General features: G+C 45.9%; 1 protein-coding gene across 1 annotated transcript in view; it reads left to right on the plus strand.

The window, feature by feature from the left end:
- Window positions 1–6,945, plus strand: part of ST6GALNAC5 (ST6 (alpha-N-acetyl-neuraminyl-2,3-beta-galactosyl-1,3)-N-acetylgalactosaminide alpha-2,6-sialyltransferase 5) — a gene marked incomplete at its 5' end in the record, with an annotated part of 167,111 nt that overhangs the window by 110,131 nt on the left and 50,035 nt on the right. The window lies entirely within an intron of this gene.

The raw sequence follows: 6,945 nt of genomic DNA on the forward strand, positions 1-6,945 counted from the left end.
GGCTGGGCAGGGTCTACATTTCAGTATGAAGCCAGACTCCCTGATTCTAGAGGCTCATCTGGGATTCTGTGCACAATTTCATATTAACACCACTTGGACAACAGATGCCCCTTTTGTGAAATTAGAATTGCCAAGGAGGAAATGAGCTAATATTTTTTGAATAGTCCAGTGTTTCAGGCACAGGGGTAGGTGTTTTTTGGTTGGGAGAGGGTCATTTTTTTTTACATCATTGCACTTCCTAGCAACTTTCTCACCAATTTGTAGCTGCTAGCCTTAATCAATCACTGAGCAGAATCCTCTTTTACCCAGAGATGAGTTGTGACTTGTTTTCTCCTGGGCTTCCATTTGCATTTAGATGCATCTTCCTCTGTGAGAAGCCATTCCTCAATCCTAATGCTACATTGTATTTCAATAAGTGACTTGCCTCACAGCCCTACTCCCAGCTGCCATTCATCCTTTAGGGACTCTTACAATTATTTACATGGACGTGGGGCTCACCACCTTAAGTGAAAGGATAAACAATTAATGTCCCAGCTCTGGACAGCAGGCTGGCCTTTCTCAGATGCCGTTAAAGCTTGTCTTGGGGAGGGCTGTGCAACATGGCTGCTCAGACGGAACTTTAACTAATTATTCAATCAAGGATTTGGCAGGTCAGTCGACGGGAAACCACGTACAGGCGGGTGAAATTGATCACACTTCATTTCCCATCAATTGTCAAGCCAAATTGTGGATAAAGTCATAAGTAAAGGATCATTGCCCATCATTCTCGGGACCGGCTTTCCCTATCTCTCCCACTGACTTAGATCCCAGACTGATCGATAAAAAGCAAGTATTTTGTTCTTACAGAGGGAACCAGTATAAAATGTTTACCACCTTCTGAGATGCAAAGGGAGGCGAGAGTATTTTCTGTTTCATAATTGATGCGGCGGCAGCCATATAATCCCCTAACCTTGTCAAGCAGCTCGGATGTGGAGGTTGGTTTTTAAATCCCATGATCCATTATGCATCGCTTACTTCCACATCTATTACCATTCCATCAGCCAACTGACAGGGTTCCCCATCAGGGCCTCGGAATGTGCAGGGCCCTTCAACTTTATGCCTGTGGACAGGCCTGTGGAACTTCACACATGGCTGATTTACAGGCAATTAGCAGGAGGCAATGGAAGATTTAATGTAGCTTTTCTGAAAGTTATGAATAAAGGATGCAGGGAGGCAGGTCCTCCCCCTGGCCCTCCCCCTACCAAAAAAAAAAGGCTTGGATAGATCCAGGCCATGAATTTTGTGACTTTAATCACTGCCCTCTCAGAGGATGATGTAAAATGGAATGTGTTCTGGATAAGTTGACTGGCAGCCCCTAAAACTCACTGCTGGTCGGGTTGGTAGAGACCTACCGGGTGGGCCAGTGGGCCCTGGAGAAAGCAGAGATCCCACAGACTCAAATTTATGTGCACGCTTCCTCACCCCACTGTGCCCCACACCCCTCGCTTCCTTCCTTGTACACGAGACCTGCTGGAGCCCAGGCAGAGAAGGCCTTGAGGGTCTGGACACCAGCAACCAGGAAATAAGCAGAAGGGAATTTTCTGAGAAATATGGCCAAGTGCAAAATGATCACAGTTTTCTCACAATTGTGGTACTTAACACCACCTTTGGTTTTCTCACAACTAATTGAGAGAAAACGAAAAGGGTGAAGTATTTAAATCCTGTTTTACAATATAGGAAAAGAAAATTTAGAAATTTGATCAACCTTCCTCATGCCATAGCTCCTTAATGACAAAGCTGAGTTTTGATTCCAGATCTTCAGTGCAAAGTATATTTTCCGTAAACCATACTAGTATTTCCTTAATCAGTAGATGTCAATTAACCGGTTTTCTCATGCATATACACATCCTTTATTGTCCTGTTAACTCAACAAAAGATGTGTGCTATGTGCTTACTTTTGTATGCTAAAGGAGCTCGTAATCTAGGGAGAGAGAGCAGAAGTAAGCAATATGATACAATATGGACGTTACTAAGGTGGCTGGAGGGCGGCTGCTTTGGGAGTATGGAGGAGGTGCGCCAACTTTTATCTTTGGGGTGGTCTAGCAAAGTCTTTCCTGAGGAAATGGCCTAAAGCCTCAAGTACAAGCAGGAGTGAGCCAGGTGGAAATAACTTCCCAGACAGAGGGAATAGCTTCTGCAAAGCCCCAGAGGCAAGACAGAACTTACCAGGCAGATGGCTGGAGTTGAGAATACAAGGTGGAAAGAGGGAGAGGTGGGCTGAAGAGCAGCCTGGGCCTGTTCATGGAGAAGCTTGTAAGCCTGAAAGGGGCTATCCCCACAGATCCAGGCCTTGGTCCCCGCCCCTCCTCCTCCTCCTCACCCTTCCCACCAGAAGGAAGGAGGTTTGACTTTTGGTCGCCATCAAGAACCCATGAGAGTGGTGATATGAGAAGTAAAGCTTCTGCTTTATAGAACACTAGAGGCCCAGTGCACAAAATTTATGCACGGGGGGCGGTCCCTCAGCCTGACCTGCACCCTCTCCAATCTGGGAGCCTTCAGGGGATGTCCTACTGACTGCTTAGGCCCGCTCTCTGTGGTTCTCTGCTGTCTGTGGGGTCCGCTTGGCTGCTCTCGTGTCGTCATTGGTGACAGCTAAGCAGGCCCTGCTCTCAGCGGCCACCCCCTGGGACTGGAGGACTCCAGCAGGGCTGAGAGGACTGGGTGCCACCATCTTGTGGCTAGGGGCACTGCCATCTTTGTGTTGGAGTGACGGTTAATTTGCATATTACTCTTTTATTAGATCGGATAATGGTGATTGCTCCAGCAAACATTTCCCCCAGAAAAGGACTGTAGGCTAAGTGAGCTGATCAAGGTCACTTGCTGCTAGTCAGGGAAGGAGCTGAGCTGAGGCCAGGCTTCCTGTCCCAGCTGCTTTCATGGTGCTATTTAACATTGCCTTTGACTCTTTTGTATGTCAGTCTTTTCACTCAAAAAAATAAATAATTCACTCAGATACACACTCTTTTAAATTATATTATTTTCTTTTCCAAATGCTTCATATTGGAGAAAATATGTGGATTTGTGGATGGAGGACAGTCTTTAAACTGTCCTCCATCCACAAAAGGGGTTTGGAGTTTGGGGTTTTGCACTGAAATTAGGATCTTCAACAAATTCTCAAATGCTACCTTTTTAATTGAATGAAAGTAATACACGCACCATTGTTTCAAAAATAATGTGGTAAGCCTCGATATTAAGACCTCTTAGAAGGAGAATTGGCAATGACGTGGATAGGACATCATATGCCACAAGTCTGGGTGTCTGACTGACATGAGCAATTCAAAAGGAAGGAGAATTGGCAGTGACGTGGATAGGACATCATATGCCACAAGTCTGGGTGGGATCATTCAAAAAAGGGAGACTGGGCCTTCCTGCAATATTTCAGAGTTGGGGAGCAAACCTAGTCCAAGCTGTGTAACCAGGAAAAGGCAAAAAGAATGAGGAGACTAGTACCTCTCCCCTGCCTTCCAGGTAGTACACCCTGGGGGCACTTTAACTACATGAGGCCAGTTTCCAATTCCTTCAGCATCTCTGTTCACTAGAGAACAGAGCTGGTAGCTGTTCAATGGGTATGGTGTTGGGGGTGCAAACACAGGTGCCCCCAGGAGCCAGGAGGGAGCTATGACTGTGTGAGGCTGGCCTGGCAAGTGCCAGGGGCATGTGGCAAATGCCCTCTGAATGTAGCTCCACATGCCTGGGGTCCCCATGGAAGGAGAACCCAACGACCCCGATCCTCTAACTTTACAAGGAAAACTAAAATTCTGGTGTTTGTGTTTCTTTTATGTTTTTACATTAGAAAGCTTCTGATTTTGAAATGTTGCAACCCCTGGCTTGTATCCTTATTTACTAGGAGGAAAAGTGGTCGCTTACTGTATATTTCAATCGTATGGAAAGAGATGAGTATGAGATAAGGAAAGCAGGAAAACGAGGAACTGACACAACAGATGAATACGGCATTTCCCCGGGGAGCCAGAGACAGGGCCCAGGAGAGGACGAGGGGGGCCTCTTCCCAGTCCCTTGGCCCCACTGACTGGACACGTTGATTCCTTGAAGCCTCCAGGAGGGAGTGAAACCACAGCAAATCCCTTGAGCTTCAGGGAAGGAAAAAAATATATATCATCTCCGCTTAAACTGCTCCATTGTGAAGCAGTGACATCCTCCGAATGACAGGGCGGGAGAATGCACCTGGATGGTCCCACATGTCATTTGTTAGAGGCAGAAGTATGAAAATGTTCCCCACAGCTCGGTGGCGTGGAATACTGAAAAACACATCCTTTCTCTACATGGGTGTGTGTGCAAGAAGAGGGAGTAAAGCCATCGGTAGCGTGCTCTGTTGTCACCACCCAAGTGCCTCAGCGCACCGGTGACGTTGGGCAGGAGAAAGCCCTTCAGTGCAGTGAGGACCGGGCCGGCCAGATGTGCTTTGGCTGCTGTGTTCATGGTACACCTGCTGCTCACAGCCCACCCCCCCTCCCCTGAGTTCTCACCCAGGCAGCTGCATCTTCGTAGCTAACAAGGAGAAGAGAACTGGAAGCAGCTCATGCAGGCCCTTCCCGCAGAAAGTTCCCCACACTGTCCAGGGCACCATCTCCATTCTCCAGGCCATGTTCATTCTCAAGCCTGCCTGGAGGGCCTTCTGCAGACTTTACAATTAGCCTTGCTTCCCTGAGTCCTATGCTTGCAATGAGCCGAGGAGCAGAAGGGTTCTGAAAGTTCTGGCCCAGTTGCAATTGTCGCATTGAGGAGGTTAGTTCCTTTTGCTAGAAAAGCTACCTTGGATGTGCCTGCAGCCTTGGCACACGTGTTTTTTTAAATGTGCTTGTCACATTTAAAAATTGCCACTTTGCTCGCAATTATGAGCATGTAGGAGTGTCTCATGTTTCATTCCCTCCTCCAGATTCCCATCTTAGACTTCTCACTGCCCTGAAAACAAAAAGGACTTGGAATCAACTCAGACATCTGGCTGTGGTGCAAACACAACAGCGTAGGAAAAAGACCCAGACCATATTCTACATGAAAACCCCTCAGATTGCATTTATACTGCCAAAACAATGCAAAGAATTGAGCCAACTATCCGTGGTATTTTGCTGGTGAAGAAAACTTTCATTGCACTAACTTTAAAGAAAGGCTTTAGCAATAACTCTGAACTGTAAATTAGGGATGCTTTTTCTACTGTGACGTCTCCTTATGATCCATGCAAAGATGACAAGTGTGCTTGGGAGAAGTTTCTCATGTTTAATTAGTATTTTTAAAGTGCCTAGACTGTGATTTTAAGGCTGTAGTGTCGCATTCATGAGGGAGTCCCAAGGAATTTTCAGCTTCTTTCTCATTATGCTGGAGTTCTATAGTTTGGGGGAGAGAGCTCAATGGGTTTAGGCTCATTTCCTAAATGTATCAGTAACAAACTACCCCAAACTTGGTATAAAACCGCAAGACTCATTATTGTTATTACCTCTCAGTTCTGAGGATTGATTAGAGCCAGCAGGGCAGACCTCCATTGAGGTCTTTCATGTAACTCATACTGTTGCAGTCAGAATCTGGGGCTGGAATCATTAAAGGCTCTGTCACATCTCTTGGGGCTGATGTAGGCTCTTAGCTGAGACTTCAGTAGGTTCTGTGGCCAGAACACCTACAAATGGCCTCTTCGTGTTACCTGGACTTCCTCACAACATGGCTACTAAGTTCCAGGGTGGAGCATCCCAGTACAGAGAGTCAGGCAGAAGCTATATCACCATTTCTAATTTAGCCTGGAGTCACCCAGGGATAATTTCCAGTGCATTCCATCCATCAGGCTCATCAGTAGTGTGAGCCTACAGTTAGGGCAAGGGGAGTTAGGCTGTACCTCTTGATAAGAGGAATGTCAAAGAATTCTAAGATATGAAAAACTTCAAATCAGTTTTTAAAAAAAAAAAAAGGAGTCAGACCAGCCTCCTTTTAAAAAAGTGGTCATACCTTCCCTGCATTCCTTAGGACATTTGTCCACAAACGTCCTAAGGAATAAACAACTCAAATAAGTCTACCAGACTCCAACTCACCAAATTGGCTGGGCTGAAGAATGTTGCTTTCTTCTTTCCCAAGATGAAGTTATCTGTGAAACTAGGATGACAGCTCCTCTTTTAGAAGCCTCTGAAATTAGCAAATGATTCTCAAGTAGGATAGGCATGACTCCTGAGTAGTAATGACTCCATTATATTTTGGTGCTGCCGTGCCCAGAGTCAGGCTGCTAGATGTGATGTGTGCATATCCTCGCATTCTTAAGCTGGGCAGTCGGCAATATCCATTTTTTGAGAACATGCATTGTTCACAAGAGCCTTTGTCTTGGATAACAGCTCCTGTTCATCAAAATGATGCATTGCACTCTGATTTTCTACTTCTGTCTTTCTTTTGGGGTATTCCTTCCTCCTCTCTGATTGCTTTTTCTTCTTAGACCATTACTCTAGTTGATAGTGCCAGGTTATCATTGGCTTCCAACTCCCTCTCCAATAAGCCTGTGATTGATACTAATCTTCCTCGGGGGACACATTTCATAGGACGCACAGTGCAAACCACTCTCTCAATCTGAGCTTTATATGTGCTGACAATTTACAAGGTTGCACCTCACACTCATCTGAAGAGGCTTAGGGGGAAATTTGAGGAATTTGAGAACCAGACCTTCTAATAAGAACAGAAATGCCTGTCATGCCATTCAGCAGTCTGTCTTAAAAAAAAAAAAAAATCAGCCCAGCTGGAGTGGCTCAGTTGGTTGAACATGGTCCTGTGCACTGAAAGGTTGCTGGTTCAATTCCAGGTCAGGGCACAAACCTGGGTTGTGGGTTTGATCCCTGGTCAGGGTGCATGCAGACAGGCAACCAATCAATATTTCTCTCTTCTCTCTTCTCTCTCTCTCTCTCTCTCTCTCTCTCTCTCTCT

The sequence above is a fragment of the Myotis brandtii genome, unplaced genomic scaffold, assembly GCF_000412655.1.
Source record: "Myotis brandtii unplaced genomic scaffold, ASM41265v1 scaffold36, whole genome shotgun sequence".
Taxonomy (NCBI): Eukaryota; Metazoa; Chordata; class Mammalia; order Chiroptera; family Vespertilionidae; genus Myotis; species Myotis brandtii.